The sequence below is a fragment of the Marmota flaviventris genome, chromosome 8 (assembly GCF_047511675.1).
Source record: "Marmota flaviventris isolate mMarFla1 chromosome 8, mMarFla1.hap1, whole genome shotgun sequence".
NCBI classification, from domain to species: domain Eukaryota; kingdom Metazoa; phylum Chordata; class Mammalia; order Rodentia; family Sciuridae; genus Marmota; species Marmota flaviventris.
Genome location: NC_092505.1, coordinates 94,818,031 through 94,834,406, shown reverse-complemented (window position 1 = coordinate 94,834,406; position 16,376 = coordinate 94,818,031). Strand labels below are relative to the sequence as shown.

At 42.0% G+C, this 16,376-nt stretch overlaps 1 protein-coding gene across 4 annotated transcripts in view; it reads right to left on the bottom strand.

Moving 5' to 3' along the window:
• The window catches only part of Pld1 (phospholipase D1), a 206,053-nt gene extending 189,984 nt beyond the window's left edge, over nt 1-16,069 (bottom strand). For 2 of the 4 annotated variants that reach the window (XM_027942201.2, XM_071615476.1), the window contains exons 1-2: nt 16,019-16,069; nt 5,544-5,708 (exon numbers count right to left, since the gene is read on the bottom strand). The gene's annotated coding sequence lies outside the window, so the exon portion shown is untranslated. Of the gene's footprint in view, nt 1-5,543; nt 5,709-6,568; nt 6,668-16,018 lie in introns of those variants that run through there. The other 2 variants (XM_071615474.1, XM_071615475.1) reach the window with 2 other exon arrangements.
• Nucleotides 16,070-16,376: the final 307 nt, after the last annotated feature.

The window sequence follows — 16,376 nt, the reverse complement described above, 5'->3', positions numbered from 1 at the left end:
ATCCCCTACCTCAACCTCCTCCCCAGGAACAAATCAGCTACCAAATCTGTGTCTTCTGCTGCAGATCCATCATCACAGGGCTGCATCCACTCCACCCTCATGCTCTTCTTCAGCTACTTCTTATATCTGAATTGGGCTACCCCAATAATTCCTAACTGGCTCTGCTGAAATCCCTCTTTCTCTTCCCAAGCCATCCGTCACAACACCAGAGCTGCCTTTCATAAGCCTAGCTCTGATCAGGCTGTTCTTTTGTTGCCCAAGTCCCAACTCCAAGTTCTCTTATTCTCATTTCCTTCTGTTTCTTGTTGCTCCTTCCCCTCCCTCGGCCCCCCACTCCACCTGTGCTAATACCTGCTCTGCACTCTCTTTGCCAGCAGGAGACTGTCATCCCCCAGATGCCCTACCTGTCAAGGCTTAATCCACTCTTTGAGACCCTGCTTAAATTTTGTCTCTTCCGTGAAGTCTTCTCAGTTGTTGCAACATCTCTCCTGCACACCCTGCTTCCCACTGTGTGTTACTTGTACTTATTTCACAGCTTTTAGTCTTTGAATTGTGGTTACTGATGTGTCAGCTAAGCCATTAGGGTCAATGGTTCTCAAACTGTAGTCCTCAAACCAGCTACATCAGCAGCATCTGGAAACTTGTTAGAAATGCACATTCTCTGCCCATCCCAGACCTACTGAATCAGGCACTCCAGGGTGAAGCCCAGCGGTCTGTGTTCTGATGAGCCCTCCAGGGGATTTGGGTGAACAGTGGAGTGTGAGAATCACTTCACCAGACTGTAAATCCCCAGGGTAGTGGCCAGGACCAAGCTTAACTCATCTCCAGCTTTGGAGGCAGGGCCTGAAATAGACAAGAGTGCCAGACACAAACTGCCTGAGGTCACACAAAGTTGGTCTGGGATCCAAAATCCTGGAACTCTGGCTATCCTGATGACCAATCTAGGGTTTTTTCTAGCATGTCCACAGTTTCTAATAGTGAATTTGAACCATCTGAATATATGCCTAAACACTGTAGTGGAGTAAAAAAATGTATCCAAATTATGAGATAATGATAGACTATATAATTAACAGATCAGATCATTTCCAATCAGTGACTTCAAAAGGATGAATTAATTGAGTTGTTCAGGAAAGCACACTTAGGCCCTTCCTGTTGGAAACTAGAGATAATCAGCCACCGAACTTCTCACAGCGTTCACTATAACAAAGAAATAAATTTTTATGTTCCCAGAATAGTTTCAGAGGCAAACCCACAAGGTCATCTTTTTTAAAAAATGCAATATTATAGATATCTTTTTTGAGTGCATATTTTATACTAATCAGCTTTTGGCTAAAATATATGCAAATATCACACTAATGAGGAAAAGATGGCAGGTGCTAATATAAATAAGGTTTTTTAGTTTCTCATTTATCTGGGGCTGCCAATGTAAAACTGACTGACATTTGGCTAAATTCCTTGAGGGTTTATTCTTTTTCTTTTAATTCTTAGAATTTTTTAAAGGCTTAGTACTCCCTAATTGCCATTTTCCCTTATAAGTTTCATGATGGCTGTCATGTGAGAATAATTTTCAAACCCATTTTCCATTTTTCCATGACTTATTTGTAAAACGACAGATAAATATAATTACCAATGACCCTTAAAAGGTGAAACCTAAAGAAACTTTGAAGGGAAGGAAAAGTCCCTGGTTTTTGAGTTCAAGCTACTGAATCCAGGGAACATTCACAAATACTTAAGTAAGACCGTCCTATTATCAGCAAAGGTGAGAAAGTGAACTGGACAAAATCAAAGTAGACAGATTCAAATGCTGTGGGATACAATACAGAACTAAATGACAAGGAAGTGCCCAGCAAATGGCAGTCACTTAAATATCCTCTATTAAGAGTGACTCTGAACCCAATTTTGTAGCATTAAGTAATGGTGGGTCTACTATGTGAAGAAAAAAACAAGCCTCTGTTTTGGGCAACAATCTCTTCCAAACTGTTCCTGTCAAGTGAACAGGATCCAGTGTGGCTGAGGAGTCCAGGGGTCAATTCAGGGCCTAAAGACCCCAGCAGGAGAGAGACTTTCCTGCTGGGACTGTGATATCTATCTTGCTCCATATCAGCTCTGAGCATTGTGGCCAGAGGGACCACAATGCCAAATAATAACCAGGTTTTATTTGAAACAAAACCTCTCTCCTTGTCTGGATTCAGCTTAGTTTGTAAATGACAAAGAAGTGAAAATATATACATCATCTCTAGTCATTTCTACTGGATGAACATATGGTCATTTTGAATTGTGGATAATTTTCAGACTGCCTGAGGAAAGGAGACGATAAGGAAACCTTTGCTGTATAGAAGTCATCATATTAAGAGCATAATGACTTGGTGAATAAACAAATAAATAGAGAAATAAATTCTGGATGCAATCAAAAGAAAGTGTCAGTATGAGTACAAGTTTGACTTGAGAAAGATGAACAAAGGGAGAATTCAATTTTCACTCTGGTGTGTTTTAAATTAATGCTAATTACAGTCAAAGGTGTAAAGTGCTTGTCCTTTATGCTTAATTTATGCTCAATTGCCATGCAATACAGTAATGACATCTCAGCATGTTCCAAATTAACACCGTTTTGTTGTTGTTTTGGTTTGGGGGATTGAACTTCATGACCAAGCCCTGTCTCTACTGCTGAGCTACACTGAGTGCTTGGTATTGTTTATTTGACTGCAACAGAAAACTCTTCAAGCCTGTTCGAGCAGGACCTAAGACCCAGCTCTGGGCATATTACCTGATCCTACTAAGAGCAGAACCATACACAGGCCCAAGTGACCATTTATGGGGTCAGCCATGCTGGGATGGGCTTTGCATTTTTATAGGAAGACTAAGTTCTCAGTGGGGCATCAGAGCAGGAGGGCTGCCTGGGTAACCCATCACACACTAGGTGACAAATCAACATTGGATTTAGAGGCATATTTCTGGCCCATTCGGCCAAGTCATCTGGTCTTTGAACGTAACTGTCAGCCTACAACTCATAAAAATACAGCTCTGCCTGCAACTAAAACCATTCTCCAAAGGGTTTCTGGCATGTAAACAAGAATGCCCAAGAGCACTAGATCTTAGAACAAAATTAATGAAACATAAAAGAAAATTTATAAGGGAATAAAATAGTCATAGGATGTTTGCCCTCTATGTTAAGCCAGGTCAATAAACACATCAGGACCTATGTGTTATATTTTTAAATGCTTTAAAAAGAGGTGAAATAAAAGTTTACATACAGATCATTGAATTGTGTTCTTTAGTAGAGAAAAAAAATTTTTTCACAAAAGAAATTTACTTAAGAAACAGAAAGCATGGAAGGCCAACTTCGGTGCTCCTATAACAAGTCTACCATTCTTCTAGCAGTAAAAATAAGCAGAGTACATTAAATAGCATTTTTCAAAGTTTCCTTTTTTTTTTTTAATTTTAGTCCTGGAGATTAAACCCAAGGCTTCCCACAGGCTAGAGAAGGGCTCTGCCACAGAGGTGCACGCCCATCCCCAAAGATCCTATCTTATTTGAGGAAAATCTGAACAAGGAAAAAAAAAAAAAAAAAACATGGCCCAAATGATTCTTAAACCTCGAATGTTATCAAACTTCCTTGGAGATTCAATAAGCCAGATGACTATAAATCTCTCTATTGGTGATCTCAGCAATAATTTCAAGTAGAGAATAAAAACACATATGCAACAAGGGGAAGTCATGCCTTCTGGTCTCTACTCCTCCAGAAAGCAACTTAAATACCCATATGTTTAATGACCACTGCAAAAAAATAATTAAAAAGATAAAGTATAAATATTCTAAGTTGTCATGTTCTTTTATTGCCTCTAATGAACAAATAAATAGAATACTTAAAGTAAAAAAGGAGGAGATATAAAAACACGGAACAAGTCTTTTGTAACATTTGTAAACAGCAGAATTTTTGTTCAAATGAAAAGCCAAAGATAAAAAGATAGTCCTGGATTATAACCCGAAGAACACGATAAGTATCCATGAGTCCATCTGGTATGAACAAATAAGGATGAAGAGACAAATTTTCCATGCAGAAGAATTCCAGATAATTTCTGGAGGTGCTACCCTAGCTAGGAGATAGAGAATAACTCACCATTTTAAAAGAGTGCAGTGTTTATAACAGGGAAAAGTAACTTCACAAGACAGAGTTTGTAATACTCTACCTCATCGATCAAGGTCAGCATCACCAGAGACAATGCATGCTGATCATCGTATGTACTCCTGATGATATGATGAGAATGGTATTTTACCTCTGTGGTTTTCCTCCCCAAACCCATAAACCCAGTCTAATCATGAAAAAACATCATAAAATTCCAACTGAGGGACATTCTACAAAGTACCTAACTGGTACCCTTCAAACTATCAAGGTCATCAAAAGCAAGGGAAGTTAGAGAAACCACTACAACCAACAGGAGCCCAAAAGAACCTAACTACTAAATGCAAGGTGGTATCCTGGGAAGAATACAGGAATAGAAAAAGGACGTTTGGGAAAGACTAAGGAATTCAGAGTAAAGTATGGATTTTAGTAAATAATGAATCAATACTGGCTCATGAACTGTAACAAGTGTACCACGCACCAAAATAAGATGTTAGTAATAGAGAGAACCATGTGCTCACTGGGAACTTTATTAGCTTTGAAACTTTTCTGTAACTTTAAAACAAACAGAAAATTTTATTCTTTAATTTATTTATTTGGTGCCAGGGATTGAACCCAAGGGCACTTAACCACTGAGTCATATCCCTGACCCATTTTTACCTTTTGTTTTGAGGCAGAGTCTCACTAGGAGTCTCTCTCTGGCCTCTTTTATGAGGGCTCTAAACCCATTCATGAGACAGAGACACCATGACTTAATCACCCCTCAAAGGTCCCACCTCTGACACCATCATATTGCGGATGAGGATTTCAACATAGGAATTTTAGGGGGACATAAATATTGAGACCATAGCATAGCCCCTGACAGAGCAATTTGAAAATCAGTATCAAGGAAAACTGAACCAACCATTATTACAAAATGCCAGTCCTTGCTGTTGGCCTGGCAGGATTCTGCTGCACAATTCAGTCCTGTTTCAGATGACTGCATTACATCATAAGCTCTGTGCAGCTGGAACCACATCTTAGACTCTCTATCACATGCTGAGCACTCTGCTGGCACCAGAAAACTCTGTGCTTGATAGATTCTCCAACACCAGCAGGAGCGGGAACTATTGCAAATATAGGGTGAAGGCTTCCACCACCAACCTATTGACCTTCCTGACAACAGATCTGCAGAAATCGCTTCATCATCAATCAAGCCTATCCTCCATGTCCTGGCGCCATCAGACAGAGCAAACATCTCCAAAACAGTTTTGGCCTTTTGGTATCTCACAGAGGGATGCATGCCCTCTGGCCCCTACCACCCCACCCAAAACTACTCTTGGTAGAATTCAAAAAAGGAAGTTAGTAAGTTTCCTAAAATTGACCACATTTATCTTACATTACTTCCATGTTTAGTTGGCCCATTCTACCACAGATTACTCACCCACAAGACAACCAGGTGCAGCTAAAACAAGTGGCTCGCAAGCTCGCTGAAAATGAAAGGTGATCGTCACCTGGAAAGCTACAGATTTTATTTCTTATCAGTTGATAGCAGTACTTGTTCCAAGTGGGGGTGGTAACTTGGCGATGAATCACTGGCATGCAATATCTGTGGAGCCAGAGAAGAGCCATTAGAAAAACAGATGAATGGCTTAGGGGCCCAGGGTTCACACACCAGCATCAAATGCATATAACAATTTGGAGAAGCATTCATATAAAGGGCAGTTACTGAGCACCTGCGATCTATCAGACACACCCCTGTTCTCAGTGAGCTCACATTCTTGTGTAGAAAACACAGCAAACAAGAAATACGACAGGAAGAATTTCCAATGGTGGCAAGTGCTGGCGTGGAAATAATCCAAGGTAAAAGGCTAGACTAGCACAGGATGAGGCAATGGGCACAGCAAAGTGGACTGAGAGGGGAGGAAGTTTTCAATGCTCAGGGAAGACCTTTCCAGGAAGTCACATTTGACTTTTTTATGATTGATTAAAATAATGAAAAGCAAGTAGGGCAAAGACTTGGGAGAAGGGTGCTCCGGGCACAGAGAACAGCACACTGAAAAGCCTGAAGCTTGGAAGCATGTGTTGGTGTGTTCAGAAAAGCCACGAGCAAGTTCTATCGAGGTGACCGAGAGGCTGAAGCAGACACAAAACCCAGCACTCTGAGCTGGCTGTGTAGGTAGGAACATAGGTTCCAAAAGAACTGGAGCCCAGGGAAGTGGGCCCTGTGTAAGTGTCAGGCTAATGGGGCAAAGAACAGCTTCTGATTACCAAATTTCACTAGATTAGAATTTGAGTTCAAACATAAAAACTCATGGCTACTGTGCAACAGGGCAGGGCAGGGCCCAACAGCCCAAATGACCCAATGCTGAGCAAGGTACACAAGGGCGAGGGCTGGGCAGGAAGAGCCCACAGGAGCCAGGGGGAAAGCAAAAAAACAGTGATCATCAAAATCCCAAGGGTACTTACAAAACGCTATAGGGAGTCCCATTCCTCAAGAGCCTCAATCAGGAGGAACAGTGACGGGAGCTGGAAGTCTGCATTCTAGTTAAATCTTCAGCAGATTTTGTTTAGCCGGAACTGAGAAGTACTGTGATGGGGAAGGAGGGAGGGCAAACTGTTTTCGAGGGAGGGGCTGTCAGAAGACTCTTATCTCCAGGAAAAAAAAAAAAAAAATCAAGGTCTAAAATGAATGAAGTTGAGATCTAAAATACTTTGTATTAACTAACCATACCGGCTAATAGGAAAACAGAGAGGAGAAGGTTGCATAACTAAGTGTATTCCTTCCCCCCAATCACATCCCCAAATTCAGAACCAAGAGACAGGTCAAAGAAAGGGAGAGAAGGAAACAGTAGAATGAATCGGATGTAACTTCCCTATGTTCACATATGAATGCACGAGGAGCATAACTCCACATCATGTACACCACAAGAATGGGATCTTAATTAGAATAAGTTATACTCCTTGTATGTATAATACATCAAAATACATTCTATCATCATGTATATCAAAAAAAGAACAAAGAAAAAGAAAAAGAAAAAAAAAATTTCCACATTAAAAAAAAAAAAAATGGAGAGAGAGAGAAGGAGGTAGTGGGAGCACTCCAGTGTCCCACATGGCCAAAGCCAGCAGTGACAAATGCTTAACAACCAGCTTGGGGAAGAGATGCACTAACTGTAATGTTCAGCAATTTCTACCGTGTACATGTTCCCACTGTGGATGATTTCAAGCTACCAACATGACATCACCAGAGCAAATTTGGAAAGAGATAGACAACAGTTACTGTATTTTCACTATACAAAAACAACAGACATAAATAACTTTAAAAGCATAGGTAGCAGTAAACATATTACAATAGTTAGTAAATAATGGGTTTGGAAATTTATTCTTTGTTTTCAATACAATTTATTTAAGGTAAGTTTCAAATCTAAACTTAAGAAAATTTAATTTTTTAAAAATATTTTTTTTAGTTGTAGTTGGACACAATACCTTTATTTTACTTATTTATTTTCATGTGGTGCTGAGGATCGAACCCAGCGCCTCACACGTGCTAGGCGTGCACTCTACCACTGAGCCACAAACCCAGCCCCAAGAAAATTTAATTTTTAATAATGTTGTGATGAAACAACTGGCTCACAAAATTCCTGAAAATTAAGAAATCAGCTCTCCATATGAGCCAGTTCTGGAACATCACTTGCAAATGCGTATTGAAGCACTTTATAACAACTTTATAAAGTGCTGCAATAAATATGTTCTTTTATTTTACATTTTGACATTACTTTGCACTATTTCACAGGACAGATTTTCTTACTCCAAATATTTGTCTATGTTAAACATATTGCCAAGTTTCCTTCTAAAGTTATCATATTGATTCTGTTCTGCCACAAAACACTAGAGTTGTTCCTGTTTTCATTTAGTTTTGTTTACTTAAAAGGTGAATAAATAATACTTTGGTATTTATTTGGTTTAGTACTGGGAGTTGAACTCAGGGCCTCGCACATGCTAGGAGAGTTCCATGCTAGGCAAGTTCCACCACCTAGTGACATTCCCAGCCCAAAGCTTTGTTCTTAAAACAAAGACAACAGCTGGCTGCCTTTCTCTTCCCTTTTCATGTCCTATAACAAGGGTCTAGCAGAGCCTTCGCCTTCACATCTTCTCTCTGGAGCCAGAAGCTTCCAGTTGAGGGGTACCTGCCTTCTGTAAGACAGAGAAGTGGAACGGAAACTCCCTGTGCCCACCTGGGAATTATCAAGAACAGCCTGCCTTCAGGTGTTGCTCGGGTGTTTTACACCCTGACTCTTTCATAGAAGAGGTTAAAAGGAAAGGAGTTCTTGGGGATATGAAAGGGGAACAATAAGCATGATTTTTTTTTTTTTAAAGCAAGAGTAAAAAGCAAAAAGCTACTGGTATAGGTTCTTGACAGTCTACACTTTCACCCAGGGTGTATGTGTATAGGTACTACCCACAACCCTATAAAGCTGACAGTGCCACTGTTACCCTTCTCCCATTTAATGTGAAGCTAAAGAATGTGATGAGAAGGATTTTTTTCCAACTCAGCATGAGCTAGTTCATTCTCAACTTGAAAGGACACCCTACTGCTTCTTAATTCTAAACACGTTTTTTAAATGAACCTCTACACATACATCCACCCATTGGTAAAGAGCTTCTCAATTAAATGCCATGCTATGCTTGTGAATTAAGAAAAATCCAATGTTCTGGCTAATGTCAACTCATACACCCCCAAATTATAATTATCAAAAGCATGCAATTCCCTGTCACTGGCCATAACCAGCTCTGTTGCCAGAAGTCTTCTCACTGCCTCCCTTCATCTAGGTCACATTGTTACAAAGCTGGGGCCTTCCAAGAAACTGAGGCAGTGCACAGACCCCCTCTTCAAACCCCGATTCTTGCTGTCAAGTCAGAAAGATTTCAGACATGTTGCTTAGAGTAACAGCTGAGCATCTACTGAAGGGATAAGAAAAGGGAAAGGGGACGCTCTCAAGGGAGAAAGTGGGTCTTCTCAGAGAGTGCCTCTCCTGCTCTCCAGATCCCAGAGAAGTTTCCAGACAGTCTTGCCCAGATCCACCTCTTGACTTTTGACTAACAACAAGAGGACATCAAAATTTCAAGTTCCCACTGCCATGACAACTCTAGGTCACCTTGGCCCATGCCAATTGGTTCTAATTGGAACCGTAAATTCTTACAGATTTTATGGTTAGGAGGAGTCAGCCTTATCTCCCTGAGTTTTAGAATCTAGTTTATAAAAAGGGTCACAAAAGTCTCTCCCTTCAGGGTCACTTGTGTTCCTCTTATTGACACTGATACAAGCCTGCATTTCTCCTGCAGATAACAAGTAGTTTGCAGAGGAATGTGACATACCTGTCCACTTAAACCAGGCAGGGCTGCAGGTAAGTTACTTCTAGGAAACGAAAGCGTTTGAGGGTCAGCACAGTCGGCCCATTTTATAGAATTATTCTCTTTACCTCTTGTTCCCACCATTTGCACTTAAGAGTTCTCTAACAACAAGGAATCCTATTTTCACTCAAGAATCCCTCCTGCACAAAACCGGATGCAGTGGCTCATGCATATAATCCCAGCAACTCAGGAGGCGGAAGCAGGAGAATTGCAAGTTCAAGGACAGCCTAAGCAACTTGGACTTTGTATCCAAATTAAAATAAATAAATAAATAAAGGGCTGTAGATAGGGCTCCCTGGTACTGCCCCCCTTGGTTCAATCTCCAGTACCCCCCCCCCAAAAGAATTCCGCCTGCACAAAACTAAGTTCATCATCCATATGCCCATGTTCCCACAGGGCCGCACATCACTATCTATGCTAGCACTAATGCCAGTTTGCTTGGTATTTTGGATGTCACTCATGCTGGATTTGGGGCAAGAAAGGGGAGGACAGGGTGTGAAAGGGGAACCTATCATTTATTGTGTTGTTTCTATGTTCTGGGCGCTATTCTAAACAACTTTTTACAGGCACTATTTTCTTCATTCCCCACAATAATCTGAGATAGATACTATTTTATCCCCATTTTACAAGTGGGGAAATTGAAGCACAGAATAATTAAGTTACTTACATATTGAACTAGAGCTCTTAGGATCCGAATCTAGACTCCCTGATTGTTAGGCAGAAGCTGACAGCCATCACCCCTTCCAGTGAGGTGGGGGCCCAATGGTGCCTTACAGCCTCACAGATGTGGTTTGCCTATTCACAGGCCCACCCACTCACAGTTCCAGCCAAGACAACACAGGTTTGGAGCTGGGACTGGGGTCAGGATTAAGGCTGGGGCTTTGCTTCACATGCCTAGCTTTTATATATTTATCATATACAATATCCTGACAGGTCGATTCTTCTTCCCCTTACGATACTAAGGTTCTGGCTGAATTTCCAACGTACTCCTCTCACCTTTTCTAAAAATATATTTTTGAAAGCCAGACATGGTGGCTCACGCTTATACTATCAGCTACTCAGGCCACTGAGAAAAGAGGATCACAAGTTCAAGGCCAACCTGGACAACTTGGTGAGATTCTGTCTCAAAATTCAAAGCATCAATAAAATAAACAGGTAGGGGTATAATACAGGGGTAAAATACCCTGGGTCCAATCCCCAGTACCAGTACCAGAAAGAAAAAAAGAAAAACTGACATCACAGTGATCTTAGGATCAAAAATATACTTCATTCCTAAATCCTGTGCATTTGTCCTGCTTCATCTTATACATTTTTATTCCAAAGGAGGAATAATGAAGAAACTTTGAAAAAATATATATAAACCACCATCTTTAATTTCATTTTTTCTACTCTTAGCCCCTTTGATTAAATTTGTCACTTTTGGCTCTGTATCTCAACCACCATTGCAACATACATCTGAAATTGGTTTTCTGCTCCAAGCCATGGAACCCCAATTGCAACCCACTGTACCTACTCAATTTCTTTATTCCAAAGGACACCTTCATCAGAACACATTGCAGAGAACGAACAATAAAAATGAATACTGTTAAATGTCACAAGTGAAAGAAAGAAAGAAGTAAAACACTAACCATAAAATCTTCTGTCCTGGAAATATCTAAGAATCTTGAAGAAAATGAATCATACCATCTCTTTTCATCTATTAAACGCACCTTTTCATTCTGCTCACATTTATGGTATACTACTGTGTACAGGAAACACAAAAATGTCGAAACCATGGCCTGTGTCTCAAGAACCTTACCTTTTCCCAGAGAAGACAGAGAGTAAATAAAACAAGCGCAAATTCAGAGATTCTAAGATCATGCTATATGTAAAATCCACCCTTATAAAAGACAATATTTACCACACCAGAGAGCTACAAAGAACCAGAATAGGGAGGAAGAACTGTATCTTATTGCCCCCAAGCTTTATTGATTAGGAACAGCTTGAACATTAAGATCACTTAGAGATAAACCAGAGGATAGATCATTTTAATGACTTTTGACATTTCTCAGAGGCATTTCTCTGAGGTAAGGATCCTGGAGGCTTTCTATAGATTACTGACAAAGGTGGGAAGCCCCCTGTCTTCTATCTTTGGTCCTCCTGCTTCTTCCTCCCTGCTTGCTCCTCCCCCTTTTATTCCTACTCTCCCTCTTCCAAATGTATTGTCTGAAAAAGCCTATGCTGAAAAAGTCATTGTTGAATGTGAACATTATTTTCCTGTTTTTAAGATAAAATCTATAAATTTAAGCCCTTAGAAATCTCTGTTTCTCTCTCTCTTTTAACCAAAGAACCAACTAAACTAAGTTATTTTTATGTCCATATTGCTTTTGGCTGATTTTCTTTTGTGCATCACAGGCTTTTAAGAGGCTCCCAACCTCAGATCCAAGATGCTCAAAAATGATTGAATACAAAATAAAATATTCCCCTCATCCAGAGGGGGAGTCCAGGGTTCTGGCAACAGCAGCAGCAGCTGTGGGAGGAAGCTGGGATGCTGGAGCTCTAAGCAGCAAGTCTGCCTGCCTTAGGCCCAGAGTTAGCCTCAGGCTTCTACTCTGCCCACCTCTGACCCAGCCAGGGCTCTGGTGTAGCAGTTTAGCTCCAATGTGATCCTAGCATTTGTTAAAACATTGAGGAGCTTCCCTTCTGTTGGGCAAATACAGCTTATCCCCTCCTAAATACAGACCTGACCTTTCCAGACCCTCTCAGGAACCTTGCCACAACCTCCTCTGAGTCAAGAGCTAAGGCCTGGCCCAGCAGGGGGTCTGCAGGCTGCTGCCCCACTGCCAAATATAACCCCCCAGCTCTGGACACAACCATGTCTTACCTTCACTTCCTTTAACGAAAAATAAAGTTGAGTTGATCATCCAAGATACACTATGAGCCCGGGACAGTAGCACACACCTATAATCCCAGTGACTCCAGAGGCTAAGGCAGGAGGATCTCAAGTTCAAAGCCAGCCTCAGCAATTTAGAGAGGCCCTAAACAACTTAGCAAGACCCTGTATCAAAATAAAACACACACAAAGGTCTGGGGATGTGGCTCCGTGGTTAAATGCCCCTGGGTTCAATCCCTGGTACCAAAAAAAAAGTTGCACTATGATTGTATTTATATAAATTACTCATCCCTAAGGACAAGGATAAAGTGGGAACAAAAACCTATAAAAGGTATATGTTAGAATATGTCAGATAGAATTGCAGAGGTGTTAGGTAGAATTGCAGGCTATGTTTTTTGTTGTTGTTGTCTTGTTTTGGTTTTTCTTTTTTTGTTTTTGAGAGATAGCAATGTCAAAACTCTGGGATGAGGCTGTCCAGGATGGAATTCCAGCTCTTCCCAGGTGCAAGTTGTATAATCTTGCTGCACCTCAAATCTATAAATGGGAATAATCAGATTACCTGGTTGTTTTGAGCAGTAAATGTGTTCATGTTTGTAAAAGGCTTAACACAGGGTCTGGCACCAAGTAAGCACCATATTAGTGTTTATTAAATAAACAATTCATTTTATTTTGTCACTGTAATGTTTGTCCAATAAACTTAAAAACTAAGAACATTTCACAACAGAAAGATAAAAAGCTTTTGACACTATGAAACAGTTACATAACATAAATTGTTGTTTCATTCCCAACACTAAAACATCTGGGATCCAGATTTTACACTGCACTGTGAATTCAGGGAGACCAATGCATTGGAATGCGTTCCCATTGAAGCACAAAATGTTATTTGTATGAGAAATGTCACAACTTATGGGCTGCTAAGGTTATATGTTTGTCATTTTAACCCTGCAACAATTTTTAACCACACCCAGGGAAATACATTGTACTTTGTGGTGCTAAGACTTAAAGGGTTGTAAACGTTAAACCAGGCCTTGCACAGCTACATCTTGTGAACACAATGACTCAGCCTAACTCTAAGTTTAAAGAGCCACATCTCATGTGCTGGGTCCTCCTGCAGGTCCAGGTGTTCAGGAAGCCCCTAAACCCAGAAGCCAACTTGATCAAAATTGCTTTTATTTACTGAAAAAATACCACAACCTGAGTGTAAGCATAGCTTAGATAGGTACTACTGCACTGCTAAAGGAGACAAAACTACTGCATTATTGTTAGATATTCAGAGGAAGAACTATTAACAATCATTTGCTAGGTATGTGCCTATAATCTCAGCTACTTGGAAGGCTGAGGCAAGAGGATCACAAGTTGGAGGCCAACCTGGGTAACTTAGTGAGACCTGTCTCAAAATAAAAAATAAGAAGGGTGGGGAATGTAGCTCCATGGAGGGGTCAGGGTTAGGGAGACTTACAGATAACTCCCTTCCCTGTTCTTATCTCTTAACTGCTAAACTTCAAATATCTTCACATACAAATTTAAGTAGCTCCCAAATTAGCCCTCAAGTAGTCATGTATTAGACATTTGCTGATGGAGACAAGATTTAATAAACACCATCTGGCTGTGGCTTTTTACCTCTCCTCTTTAAAAGCACATATCCCCAAATTTATGAGAAGACTGGAGATGTAGCTCAGTAGTAGAGTGTTTGCCTACCATGCTCAAGGCCCTGGGTTCAATCCTCCCTATCCCCAAAAAGAGGAAAATAAATTTTGGGGTTGCATAAGGTTATGAAAAGAGACTCAAACCTTACTAAGTGAGAAAACTAAAGACTGCAACGCAATCATTATCATTAAAATATTATTTAAAATGATATTAAAACCCTTTTGTGAGGGGGGCAATGCACATGTTTATAATCCCAGCTACTTAGTAGGCTGAGGCAGGAGGATCACAAGTTTCAGGCCAGCCTGGGCAACTTAGCAAGACTCTCTCAGAATAAAAAGGCTGGGTATGGTAGCTCAGTGGTAGAATCCTCCTGGATTCAATCCTCAGTATCAAAGTGGGGAAAACCATTTTATGGATGGATGGTAGAAATGATAGCAAAATGACATGAAGGTATTTAATGCACTAAACATACACTTATAATGTTAAGAGAATAAATTCTATGTTGTATATTACCACAATAAAAGTAAGTTTTAAAAAACCTGTAACAGTTAAAGGTAACCAAATGGTATAACCATAATTTTAAATTACTAAGAAATCAGAGACCACCTACCTGGTTATAAGCAAATCAATAAACCTAAATGAGCATTTTACAGCTCTTAACACCATGGTAAGTAAATATTCTAACAGGGACAAACATGGTAAAGACATTTCCTCAAAATCTTCACTACTCACATTTTTATGTGGAAAGTTAATTGTACTGGATCTTAAGAAACCAGACTGGGAGTTTATGCAATTAGTTAAAAGGTCCCCAAACAACATTCAAAGCCTGCATAAGCTAAAAGGCTGTGTACAAATTCTCTTGTATGTGTGTCACAACACATTTAATACTGAAAAGAGATTCTTATTCAAATAGGCAGTATGTAAATGTGGTGTCTGTTAACAGTTCAAACTGAAGCAGATTCCCTTCATTCTTTAGTTTTCATTGCCACACCATTAACTAATCCACTTAACATACCTCAGAGGTCTCTGGGTACCTAGTTCTCCCCCACCCTTGGAGGATCCAAAAGGGTTAGCTATACTGAAATTGGCAGGCCTGGCTGAGAAAGATAACAGAATTCCCCATTCTGGGAGAGACTCAAGGATGATCAAACACAGACTGTGGTCCTGAAGATTTTACTTGCATTTAGGGCTTCATGAAGGAAGTAAAGAAGATAATAATCTGAGATAAGAAGGCACAAACAGGAGTGGTGGTAGCTCTGGGGCATCCCGAAATCCTACGGAAGGCTTGGAGAACGTCATTCCTGGATCTGGGACCTAGGTCCCAAATATTTTGAATTGAAGAACAAGCCCCTAAACACAGGCCTTGGTCCTGGCCCCCATCCTCCCGCCCCACCTCTGCGTCATCACATCACATTTGGGGCCCTGCGGCGAGCAGCTGTGTGGCCACGCGCCCAGGACCTTGCTTCAAGCGGGCTGGACTCTTAAGTCTTGGAACGCAGCACTTCCTGGTTGGTCGGGATGCTGATGCCAGCGCGACCGCCATCCCTATCATCCCACAGCGCACGCGAACGGGAGGGCGCGCGACATGACCGACGTGACCGGGGAACACAGACACACTGCTTTGGGGCCCAGCCCCGCGTCGGCGGCGGCGAGAGCGGCGGGAGATGCCTCCTGCAGGGGACGTCCCTAACCTCGGGCTGGAGCCAACTGGGCTCTGGCTCCAAGCGGCCGCCCGCCCCTTCGGCGAAATGTGCGCCAAAGTTGCCAGCGTTGACTGTACAGGAATTGGGTCCGTGGGCGGGTACCCGAGGCCCCCCGGAGGGCCACCAGGGAGTCATCCGCCGCCGCAGCTGCTAAGATCCCGCCCAAGTTGGGGTAGGAGCGGCCAGCTGCTCGGGGCTGACGGGAGGTGGGACAGAGGCGAGGGCGGCGGAAACTGGGCTCCCGCGGGAGCGCTGCAAGCCCGGGCCCCGCGCGGCTCCTACCTGCAGGGCGACGGGGCCGCTGACACCTGTGCGGGCGCTGCCGACTGTCTGGACTCTGGCGCAGCTGGCACAGCTGGAGGCGCAGATGCAGAGAGGAAGGGAGGGAGGGAGGCCCGAGGGCGCCTCTGCCCGGAACTCGCTGCTCGGCTTTGCAGGGGTGGGGCGAGGCGGCGCCGGGCCAGGCTCGTGGCGGGGCAGGGGACTCCGCAGCCGGCCAGTCTCCTGGTCCGGTTTCTTATTCTCTCTTCTCCCAAAGTTTCATAACTCAACCGCAGCAACCCAGGGAACGTTCGCCGTTCAAGTACCCTGGAGCGGACAAGTGCCACCAGTACCGTTCTGGGAACTTTGCGCATAGTCT